At 42.8% G+C, this 12,186-nt stretch overlaps 1 protein-coding gene and 1 long non-coding RNA gene across 12 annotated transcripts in view; one reads left to right on the top strand and one right to left on the bottom strand.

The window, feature by feature from the left end:
* LOC112060188 (uncharacterized) overlaps nucleotides 1-2,929 on the bottom strand; it is a 39,356-nt gene extending 36,427 nt beyond the window's left edge. The window contains exons 1-2 of the long non-coding RNA XR_002889502.3: nucleotides 2,761-2,929; nucleotides 1,053-1,133 (exon numbers count right to left, since the gene is read on the bottom strand). This is a non-coding gene — a long non-coding RNA (uncharacterized LOC112060188). The remainder of the gene's footprint in view (nucleotides 1-1,052; nucleotides 1,134-2,760) is intronic.
* Nucleotides 1-12,186, top strand: part of NRG1 (neuregulin 1) — a 733,358-nt gene that overhangs the window by 285,614 nt on the left and 435,558 nt on the right. The gene's annotated exons all lie outside the window — the stretch shown is intronic.

Below are 12,186 nucleotides of genomic sequence, written 5' to 3'. Positions count from 1 at the left end.
TAGGATTGGCGCCTAAAGCACAACTCTGACATCACCCTCTCTTGTTACCAGGTTTAGTTACTGTGCTGCGTTCCTCACTGGGTTGTCTGTTGGATGCTACACAGTTAATACAAAGACCTACCTGTTTTGAGAAGCAGAGTGAGATACTGAAATTTGCACTTGTAATACTTTGGTGGAAATGAAATAATTCCACTCGAGTGGCACTCAAGTGGTTGCTCCCAGTGTATATCCACCTATAAAACACAAACTGTACAGTGCTGGTGTGAAACTAATGAAACACTGTCCAAATATGTTAAAATATGCAAAAGAATCTGGTGTCTTTGCAGTGTCTTGTGTACGATTTCCCTTTGTTTTCAGGTGAAACCTAATCTGTGGCATGACAAAAGAGTCAGTGATCTAAAATAGGGTTTTCTCATTGATCTGATCTATAAATAATTTAGCTTGAATTAGCTTTTCTGTTATTGGTTCTTAATGATAAAAGCTTTGCCGATTACATGTACAAGTAAAGGCAACAGCTAAATTGTGTGGTGCAAAGATAAGGATGAGCAAGGATTTAAAAAAATAGCACATTAGTTGCCAGAATGTGAGGCCCTAAAGCTTAGCAGTCTCTGATCGTGCTGTTTAACGGCGTGTTCAGGGGAGAAAATATAACTGTTAACATGCAGAAAATTACAAATTATCCAGTGCAAGTTTCCAACTCCAGGTCTGACTGCAGTTTTAAATTCTTTAATTCAACGGATATGGCACTGTAACAGATGTGATCTTATGAGACGTTCCCAGTATCGGAGGCAGATGGAATAAATTGGCTATCAGGATATGGATAGGAAGACCAAGAGAGTGCATTGCGTTTCAATTATCCAGTTAAAGCAAAGGGCATTTTGAAAGCAGAGCTTTTCATTAAAGAGTTGAGGAGAACTTCTACGCAGGAGCAGCACACACAGATTGCCTCACCAAGAGCAACAACCTCAGTCATGACACCCTTCTCCTCTTAAAATTAATTCTGCAGCAAAATGGTGTCTGGCCCATATCCTCTGGGCAGAACCATCCCTCACCTGCACACGGCCTCCTCTTCATCTTTTAGGGTAGGGCACAGTCTGGGAAATGATTTCCCTCCCTTCTCAGGGTAACTTCTCCTGTGGAATAGAGATTTGTATCAGCTGATTGGCTTTGCCACAGCCAAAGGAAACAGGAGAATAATAGTAATCATGGAGATGGGTCTAGAGTGTGAGGGGGAAGTGGGCATGGGGTGGATTGCTAGGGCGCCCAAGTGCCTTTGAAAAGCTCCCCCTATAGGCACCTTCAGGAAATTGTTACATATTAAAAGCATATGCTAGGTTTTTAAAAGTGACTAGCAATTTCGGCAGGCTTAATTTTGGGGTGCCGAAGTTGACACACCTTCAGGGAGCCTAATTTTCAGGGAGTGTGCGCTCAGCACAAAACCAGGCCTCAAATTAGGCACCCAAAACTTAAGGCTGCCAAAATTGCTAGTCACTTTTGAAAATCTTGGTCATTGTGTGTATACCAGGATTCGCTAGTTGATTGTAGAGTAAATACTGTAAGAACAAACTTTTCCCCACAGAATGACTGAGTTGGGAGTGAGCAGACATTATCCAAGTAGCCTAGAACAGCAAAACCCCTAGAGCAACAGGCCACATTGTCACTGAACGGAGCTACAAACAAATGAGTTGCCATGGACTTATTTCCATCATGATGTGTGTCATCTTGTCTCACCATCATGTGGATGTTGAGACAATCATGAGGAAAACAACATTGCATCAATAAGATGGGATTATTTTTAGTTTCCGGCGTCCTGTTTCCTCCCTCTTCTGGCCTCCAGTCTTTCCCTGTCTTCTCTCCCTTTCCTGGCTATTGGGAGAGGTCTCTCCATCTCTCCCTCCCTCCCTGTGTCCTAGGTGGAGTTAGGGAGCCACTATGCTCATTTTGTTGCGGACCCTGCCCCCAGCCTGCTCCACAGACTTGTGGAAGAACTGAAGAGGAGCTATGATCAATCAGTGGATGCCACATGTGGGGGCCCTCAAGAGTTTCCTGAAGCTCCAGGCTGAGTATCACTTCCCTAGAGCAGGGCTCCTAACTTCTATGGATTTCACTTGAAGAATTAAATCAATGGATATCAGGAGCCTAAGTATGTTTGAGGATCTCGGCCTTAGTCTCTCTAGGCCTCAGTTCTCTATCTGTAAAATGGGGATAACAGCACTGCCCTACCTTACGGGGGTGTTGGAAAGTGCTCAGATACCACAGTGATTGGAAGCCATAGAAGAACCTAAAATTGATGGCAAATCCGATGCCCCTGATAGAATGATCTTGGGGAAAGGTATTTTGCAGAGATTTCCTTTCCTTTAGGTGTTTCTGGCAGGGAAGGTGGTGTTTGGGTCTGTGCTTTCAGGGCACATGAAATTCGATCTTAATTAAAGTGTATTAAAACTATTATTTGGGGCCAATGCCATGATGAATTCATCATGCACCCTGGGTGAGGAATTCTGTAAATGGTTTAGCCCATGGTTCCTTTGTTACCCATGGTTCTTTCAACCCAAAGCTCTTGGTAACTTTTACTCTGTGCGAGGTGATGTCAGGAAATAAATCAGGGGAGACACGGCTGTCGGACCGATAGATGGCTGACACAAACAGGACAACACAAGAGTGCTTTCACATAAAGCTAAACTTTACTTAGTCTCAAGCACTTACACACGTCCACAACAGGTTAGTAACCCCCCCCTCGCCCCCCCAGCCCTTGATAGTTACCAAAGCCGAGTGTGGCTCTCGAGTGACATAGTGACAGGCTTCCAGTGGCCAAATCTTCCGTCTGCCGGTGGGGACCACGAGACGTATCCAGAGGGAGAGTCCAAACGAGTCCAAGTACCTCAAACTTTCCCCCCTTATTTATACATTAGTAATAGAATGACAGGTCCCTTAAAGAAAACTTGCTAAGTAAGCCGTTTCAATGATCAAGCAAGAGGTTCCTTCTGATTATTGATTAACCGGGTGTGGGTTTTTCCGGAGTTTGCAGCCTTGAGGCCCCAATAGACATTCCCGGGGCACATCCTGCTCTTCTAAAATTCATGTATCAGCAACTTCAACATACTTCTTATCAGGAAGGACGCGGGGTCAAGCTGCCCTTTCTGTGGCACCCAAAACCCCCTCCCCTCCTGCCTTGGTTAAGCTAAGCCTGCTGACGAGGCTGCTTTTAGTAATAAGCCATAGTGGTTTCAGGCACGTTACTGGTTTGCCAAAATCTCCCCGTACACCTTAGGTGATGTCAGATGCTTTCTCCTCCGGTTTGGCTTTCCGTTCGGTTTGCTATAGAAATGACAGCTCTTTACAGCAAAAAACAGGGAGCACAACACAGCTCTGCCTCAGAGAGTTTTCACAGGGAAAATTAGCAGATTGCTTTTCACTGACCTAATGCATTGATTTCTGGCTGCAGCTGCCACGGAGCCATTAGGCCATAGAGTTAATCATTCTTGATTTTTATTGTCCGTCCGTTCCCATATTCATAATGCTGAATAATATCAATACTACTTGCAGCAAGTTTATATAGAGCCACATTCACTGCAGTTGCATAAGATCTGCTGAATTGCTTTGTAAGTGACATGGGAAGTTTAGACTCCAGACCAAGCAAGTAATAAATGTGGTAACTGGGAATGATGATTATTATTTATTATGCACACACACAAAAACTATGTTAAAAGAACATTATTTTGTCAAGCACTGCTTCTGCAATCTCAGTTCAGCCCCCTTGTGCATATGCATTGTGAGACGTAATGCCTCATACTTATCATCACATGCGCATCTATTCAATATTTTGCCTAGTACGGTGGGGTCCTGGTCCGTGACAGGGGCTCATAGGTGCTGCCATACTACAAATAATGAAAATGTCAACTTGTACTTCCTGAACTGTTTAAAGTCTCACACCTTTATTCATTCTAGTCTGATACCACGCTCATCATTGCAAGATCTGAGCACTTTCCAGGGATGCATTAAGTAACATGACTAACATCGGTTTCATGTGGTACTTTTCTTCTTTTCCCCAGAGGAAAAATTGCCTGTGTACTTTAAAAAATATTATTTATACAGGCTGTGTGTTTACAGCAGTGAAGGGAACCGCAACTTGCGCCCAGAGGACAGGGCCGGCTCCAAGCGGCAAAAAATATATTTTTTTAAAAAGCCGCGATTGCTCTACCACCGCCGCTTCATTCTTCGGCGGCAATTCAGCGGTGGGTCCTTCCCTCCGAGAGGGACCGAGGGACCTGCTGCTGAAGAGCCAGATGTGCCGCCCCTTTCCGTTGGCCACCCCAGGCACCTGCTTGCTGCGCTGGTGCCTGGAGCCGGCCCTGTCAGAGGAGAAAGTAGTGCATGTCTTGGTGTTTCTTAGATCCTGTGGACATTTGTTCTACCTATGGTACTTATCCGACCCCAACTACCTGAGTGTCTCACTATCTTTCATGTATTTATTCTCACAGCACACCTGTGAGGTAGGGCAGTGCTATTGTCCCCACTTTACAGATGAGGTAAGCTAACCTAACCTGCCAAGATCATGCAGGGAGTCTGTGGCAGAGACTTCCTGCAGGGGACTTGAATGCAGGTCTTCCAAATCCTAGGCTGGTGTGCTAACCACTGACCCATCCTTCCTTTCTTGCTCCATAGTTTTGGACTGGTCCCTGTGAAAGTGTGATCTTCTGCACAGGCAAGCTGTACCTTTGCTATACCCAGTTCCTTTATATCCATATGCATATATTTCCACATTTTCCTTGCAGTCATATTCTGCAAATGTAATATTCAAATCTTTCTGTGCTTGCAAGATATAACTTTGGAGAATGGCTCTCTCAAACCAGTGGCTGCTGTAGCAAGAAGGCCTTTGAAAATAAATTTCATTCTATTTGGAATTGACTGAATCTGTTGGAGAGCAGTCTGTCCTTGTGTTAGAGGATGCACGTTGTGGGATTTCCTCAGCTTGACATAATTCCCATAACCCTGACTGCAATATATGGTAATGGAGCTTGGTGTCATGCTGGCAAAGGAGATTCCTCTCTCAGGGGGACAGATTCAGGTCGGAGACGGGGTCTCAATTGGTCAGACCCTCCATAGCTGTGTAAGCCAGGAAGGTCCCTGATCCAGTGTGGGCCAGCAGCCAGGGCGGCAGTTAGCCCTTGGATTGAGTCCTTCCAAAGAACTGTTTTAAAATATCTGATATTTTAATTTCAGAAAAGACTTTCAGCTCAGTTAGATGTCTTTAAACAGTACAAGTTTCCTGTTTCTCCTACTTATTGTAGCAGGACATTTGGACAGATCTTCAGGAAGGTTTCTTTCCGAACATCAATCTAGCGGGAGACAACTGCTGCTACGCGTGGCTGATTTCTGCCATTTTGACAATAACTGGAAAAGTGAGAATTGGCAGCTTTGTTAATAACACTGGTCTACAATTTTTGAGAAGTCGTCTGCTTCAGAGATAAAATGTGCTATTTATTATGTATTTTGATGTGCTGAATTCAAATATGACAATTAAAACAACTGGCTACTGTTTCTAAGATATTTAAGTTTTTACATTTTATGTCTATGTATATTGTGTAGATAGTAGAGTTTTAATCATAAATTGTAAACCTAGGTCTTTTCATGTGTTTATGGTTGCTTTACATGATAATATTTCACCTGTCCTGTTTATGTAACACTTTAAAAATCAGCAAAAGGGTTATATAAATTAAATTTATTATGAAACAAAAGGCAAAAAACTATTCTGTACATAGTTTAGTCCTATTCAGTGTCTACTCGGCGCTTCTTGGCTTGTCTCTTGTATTCATTAAATGGAGCATCTCTTGTCACTGTCCAGCAATAGTCTGCAAGCATTGATGGGCTCCATTTGCCCTAATAGCGTTTCTCCATTGTTGCAATGTCCTGGTGAAATCGCTCGCCGTGCTCGTCGCTCACTGCTCCGCAGTTCGGTGGAAAAAAATCTAGATGAGAGTGCAAAAAATGTATCTTTAGTGACATGTTGCAACCAAGGCTTTTGTATGCCTTGAGGAAATTTTCCACCAACAACCTGTAGTTGTCTGCCTTGTTGTTTCTGAGAAAATTTATCGCCACTAACTGGAAGGCTTTCCATGCCGTCTTTTCCTTGCCACGTGGTGCATGGTCAAATGCATCATCTCGAAGAAGTTCACGAATCTGAGGACCAACAAAGACACCTTCCTTTATCTTAGCTTCACTTAACCTTGGAAATTTTCCTCGGAGATACTTGAAAGCTGCTTGTGTTTTGTCAGTGGCCTTGACAAAGTTCTTCATCAGACCCAGCTTGATGTGTAAGGTTGGTAACAAAATCTTCCTTGATTCAACAAGTGGTGGATGCTGAACACTTTTCCTCCTAGGCTCCAATGACTGTCGGAGTGGCCAATCTTTCTTGATGTAGTGGGAATCTCTTGCACGACTATCCCATTCGCAGAGAAAACTTTGTGAATACAGTACTTTGTGTATACAGTCTGCAGACCAAGCAAGAGAGCAACAACCTTCAAATCACCACAAAGCTGCCACTGATGTTGGTCATAGTTTATGCACCTCAAAAGTTGTTTCATGTTGTCATAGGTTTCCTTCATATGGACTGCATGACCAACTGGAATTGATGGCAAAACATTGCCATTATGCAGTAAAACAGCTTTAAGACTCGTCTTCGATGAATCAATGAACAGTCTCCACTCATCTGGATCGTGAATGATGTTGAGGTCTGCCATCACACCATCGATGTTGTTGCAGGCTACAAGATTACCTTCCATGAAGAAGAACGGGACAAGATCCTTTTGACGGTCACGGAACATGGAAACCCTAACATCATCTGCCAGGAGATTCCACTGCTGTAGTCTGGAGCCCAACAGCTCTGCCTTACTCTTGGGTAGTTCCAAATCCCTGACAAGGTCATTCAGTTCACCTTGTGTTATGAGGTGTGGTTCAGAGGAGGAGGATGGGAGAAAATGTGGGTCCTGTGACATTGATGGTTCAGGACCAGAAGTTTCATCCTCTTCCTCTTCCTCGTCTGACTCAAGTGAGAATGATTCTGGTGCATCAGGAACCGGCAGTCCTTCTCCGTGGGGTACTGGGCGTATAGCTGATGGAATGTTTGGATAATGCACAGTCCACTTTTTTGCTTCTTTGACACACCTTTCCCAACTGGAGGCACCATGCAGAAGTAACAATTGCTGGTATGATCTGTTGGCTCTCTCCAAATCATTGGCACTGCAAAAGGCATAGATTTCCTTTTTCTGTTCAACCACTGGCGAAGATTTGTTGCACAAGTGTTGCAGCATATGTGTGGGGCCCACCTCTTGTCCTGATCTCCAATTTTGCAGCCAAAATAAAGGTGATAGGCTTTCTTAACCATAGTGGTTATACTGCGCTTTTGTGATGCAAAAGTCACTTCACCACAAACATAACAGAAGTTATCTGCACTGTTCACACAAGTACGAGGCATCTCTGCTCACTTTGGCTAAACAGAAATGTGTCCCTTTGCAAAATCAAACACTGACTAATAAGAGAGCATGACACTGTATGAATTCTAGAGCTGATGTAGGGCAATTTGTTCAGCAGAGTGATGTAAGCTTCATTATGCTTGCATCATCCATGACTTCTAGGAAGAACATGATGCAATTCATATCATGTATGACGCAATACCAGCTTCAGATTGCATCATTCATTGTTTTGCCTAAAAAGCAAGTACTGTCCAAACCTAGTCATAGATTTATTCATAGATCCAGTCAAAGATGTATTTTAGTAATTTCTGGTTTAAATTGAGATCCCTTCCCTTTATAACTCACTTATCCTCTGCCATTCCCAAGTCAAGGGTCGTATATACTGACCCAATAGCATATCTTGAAAACTAGAGCCAATCAACAATTTTAAGCATCATTTTCGTTCTCTGTGACCCAGAATTAGTAAAGTTTGATTACATTTATTTCAGAAGCATTTTGGCTGTAGAGCAGTGTAACATTTTTAACTGTATTGACTTAGGGTAAAAATTTCAGAAGCACTTAAATGACTTAGAAGCTTTTGAAAATTGTACCCCAAGACAGATGTTAGTTGTGTTGTTTAATGAACAACTGGACCATGCTCTGATACTACAATGATGAGTACAGTATACAAACCTATGTAGAATAGAATCCGTTCTTATGCCATCTGGCTATAACAATGAATGGTTTCCCTGGTCCAAGTTGGCAACTGTGTCACGGTCAAGTTGAATTCTAGTGGTGTCAAGCAGTCAGTCACAGCATCTAATCATGCAAAGAATGAGAACAGAGTGAATTCACAGTTGACTAGCAGCAGGGAACAGCACAAAATGCTAGTTGCTAGCAGTATTTTTGCCTCTCCAGCAATGATAAATGTAAGCTTCCTTGCTTGCTGGATGTAGCTGGTTCTGATAGAATAGCTGGTGAAGGAAACCCATTTGGAAGACGTGTTATCCACACTGCTATATAGCTGGCATGTTGCTTGCTGGAGTTTCTTTTGGTATGGAACAAAATATCTCGGTTCATTAACTTTTAGTGCTGATTGTGTCACAGGGGGGCTGACGGATGCAGAGGTTATAAATTGCTGTAATTAGATACTCATTTGTTTTGTCTATTGCATGAAAACATGGAAACTGTAGGTTTGTTAGAAAGTTCCCTGAAATTGGCAGAATAACATTTGTAAATGCATTCTGCAACCCAATATTAACTGTTCTTTCCCTTTGGGGACGATCTTCCTGGGCTGCTATGTACAGAGCTTCCCTTCAATGGGAGTTTATTTATTTACAACTTGTGTTACAGTAGGGCCTAATGGCCCCAGTCAAGAATTGGGATCCCATTGTGCCAAGTACTGTAAAAAAACAAGTTAAAAAAACAACAGTCTCTGCCCTCAACTCCTGTTCTTGGTTCATGAAAAGATGCACAGTGGGGCCCGTGATCTCAGCTGGTGCCTCTTAGTGCTGTAATAATATATTAGATATACTGTACTGTAATCTAGGAAGGATGGTGTGAGTGGATGGAGATCAGAAGGATTTGCCAAGGGAAGATCCAGTTTGCATTCTGCGTCGAAATGGTGGGTGAGGTAAGAGAAAGAAGGAGTTGAATGTAGAGTGTGTGATGCAAGTGCAAAAGGCGTATTTTCAATCTAGGTTGTAAACAGAACAAAAGGACTCAGTCTTGTCTCAACTGAGCGATCCCACTGAATTCACATATACTTATTTTAAACCGGTGTGACTCAAATTAAATCAGTGGAGTTGCTCCTGATTGACACCTGTGCAGGTGAGGGGAGGATCTGGTCCTGTGGTATAAATAAATATTACTCATGTGACTTTTGGAGAAAGTCCTATGGAATTTGATAGTGATGAAGTGTGACAGGCTTCCATAGAAATTGAATACAGTAGGGTTTATAGATGGTTTTTCTAGAAATGTATAGTTTTTAATAGAGAATTTTATCCTTTCTATGTCATTTTTAAGCCATTTTATACAATTTAACAGAACATTCTGTCCCTGTTATGGAATTCCATAGATTAGTTAAAAAATTCTATAGGAATGTTTTCATTCTGTAGTAAAACCTATGGGATTTTTCCTAAAGGTTAAAGGTTGTAGGATGGTTGGCTACATTTCAACATGTGGGTCAGATTCTGCCATCAGACACAGGCACTTAGCACCTGTTGATTTCAGTGAACGCTTCATGCATCCACCCAAGGACAGAATTTGGACCTTAATGAATCAATGACTTTAGTCTGATTCACACAAAAAAAAACCCGGTTATCCCAAAGATTAGACTCAGTTAAGTTACAGCTTTTCTGCTCTTACATAAGAGCAGTTTGGAGTCTGGCGAGTGACTCTATACTGCTTCTCTCCGATTATTTTTCCCCTGTTGCATAAAATTCTATCAGCTAAAAGGCATGAAAAGTGAGCTCAATGTGTGTTGTTTAAAACTGTTTGAAGAAATCTGCTTTTTGTGGATGTAAATGTTTAGGACACCCAGAAATGATTTATTTGCTAGCTTTCAAAAGGCTGAATTACCCTTATCCATCACTGTATAAACTCTGTGCTGCTACTGTCATTGAAAATATTTAAGAACTCCACAGGTAGGCTGCGGGCCCATTTATCCGTGAAATACAGCAGATTTACTGCATTACTCATCCAGAGGCTACACATCAAAGGGGATTCCTGGGGATACGAAATGCCCATTCCTCCAATTTTTTTGTCTTTACAGCTACCAACAGTCAGTCACAATTTTGCACGCTTTGGTTTAGGGCTAGTCTACGCTATCAAGTGTTTTCACCAAACAGCAGCTTTTGGTGATGAAACAGCAGAAGTGTACACACCGCAAAGCCACTTTTTGCGACAAACCTCCTCAGTTGCAAATGGCAGCTTGAGGAAAGGGATAAGGCTTTTTGGACAAAGGTTTTGTCGCCAAAGTACCAGTGTAAATACCTTGCTTGCTTTTCTCACTGTCATTGGCCTCCGGAGGTGTCCCACAATGCCTGAAGTGACCGCCCTGCTCATTGGTTTGAACTCAGCAGCCTGCAGGCCTGAGCCCCTCCCCTTTCAAAGCTTGGTTCTGACAGCCAGTGTGTGGTGCTGCTCTGCTCCCAGGAACAAAAGACCAAATAATTAACGTGGAATGCCCCTGCTGTCTCCTGCACTAGGAACAAAGATGCAGGCAGGCAGGGGTGGATGTGTGTGTATATATGTACTGGCACTGTCTGAACTTACAAGACAGCGTGCCGACACACTTGCTCTCCCCCACCACACACTGTCTCCCCCCCACACACACACACACACACACTCTCCCCCGCTATGTCCCACACTTCAGTTGAAAAGTGGCTGGCAATATAGTAGGATGCCCAGATGCCCATGGAACAATGGGATTGAGAAACCTGCATCATGTGATGCTGTACCTGCCCCATGAGGCATTGCAAACCCTTCCCAAAGCACCCTGTGGCCAGGTGCACGGTGTGATAGCTACCCACAGTGCACTGCTCTCTTGTCATTGCAAGAGCTGTTAGTGTGGATGCATTCTGCTGACACAAGGAGCACAGAGTGGACATGCAATAGCGGTTTAATTAAAGCACTTTACTAAAAGTGGTATAATTTGGGCGAAAAAGCTTGGCACTGTAGACATAGTCTTAGTCTATGATTCCCTCTTACATTTTACACGTGGTGTTTGCTCCGGTTCTCTTGGTTGAGTTGCAAAAGGGATTTGGAGTGAAACCAGAGAGACAATCCGATGGATACCTGCAAAAGCCGAGTGAAAGAGAAGTTCATCAGTTTGTTTCTCTTTTTAAGGCACCACTTGCAGCTGTAGGTTGGGAGTTTCAAAGTTGCTGAGCGTTGGACACCTTCACTCCTGCTAAACCAATGGGAGCAGAGTTAGGCCAATGGGAGATTTACCACTAGCTTCAAAGAATGCAGAGTTAAGCCCGCGTTGAGAGCTATTGAAAATCCAATCCATAATGCTGCCTAGAAACAAATGGAAAGGTCTTGATGAATGGGGCTTCAGCAAGGTTTGGGGTTTCTGACAAGAGATGATTTAAACATGCCTGTGCTTCAGGAATGTTCAGATCTGAACCTCAACCTCATATCTGTGGGCCCTTTCTGTTTAGTCTGCATGTAATAGCATAATTTTTTTCCCTCCAGAGATAACAAGAACTGGAAAAAACAGCAAGCCATAATCTTCTGTCACTCATTTCATTTCAAATCTAGTGTGCAGCTCAGTAGATGAAGTGGTTTTACATTGTAGGGTATAGCTCATAAGCATGGAAAAGAAAGTCCTCCCATGGGTCAAGAAGGTGGTGAAATAGCTCTTCGTAAAGCATGTATGTATGTGAGAATATGTTACAATTAACAAACTTATCAATGCAGTGCTAAGTAGCATGGCCATTATACTTACACAAATGCAGTTTTTATACCAACCCCAAATATTCCAAAATCACGAACCAATCCCCGATCCCCCGAAATCATAAGATTGACTTAAAAATCATTAGCTTTTAAAAATAATACATTTTGGGGGTTTTTAATTTGCCATCTGTTTTTTTGAGTATTCAGGGGTCACGTTTTCAAGCTTTTCTCCACAATCATGAGGGCTAGAAACTTTTTGAATTAAAGTTGAAAATTGGACATTACCACTCGACTCCAGGAGCTCGGGCTTTAAGTAAAACACCAGATATCGCAATAC

This window comes from Chrysemys picta, chromosome 6, assembly GCF_011386835.1.
Source record: "Chrysemys picta bellii isolate R12L10 chromosome 6, ASM1138683v2, whole genome shotgun sequence".
In the NCBI taxonomy this organism is placed as follows: Eukaryota; Metazoa; Chordata; order Testudines; family Emydidae; genus Chrysemys; species Chrysemys picta.
Note: the sequence above shows the minus strand (reverse complement) of the source record. Positions and strands in the feature narration are given on the sequence as shown.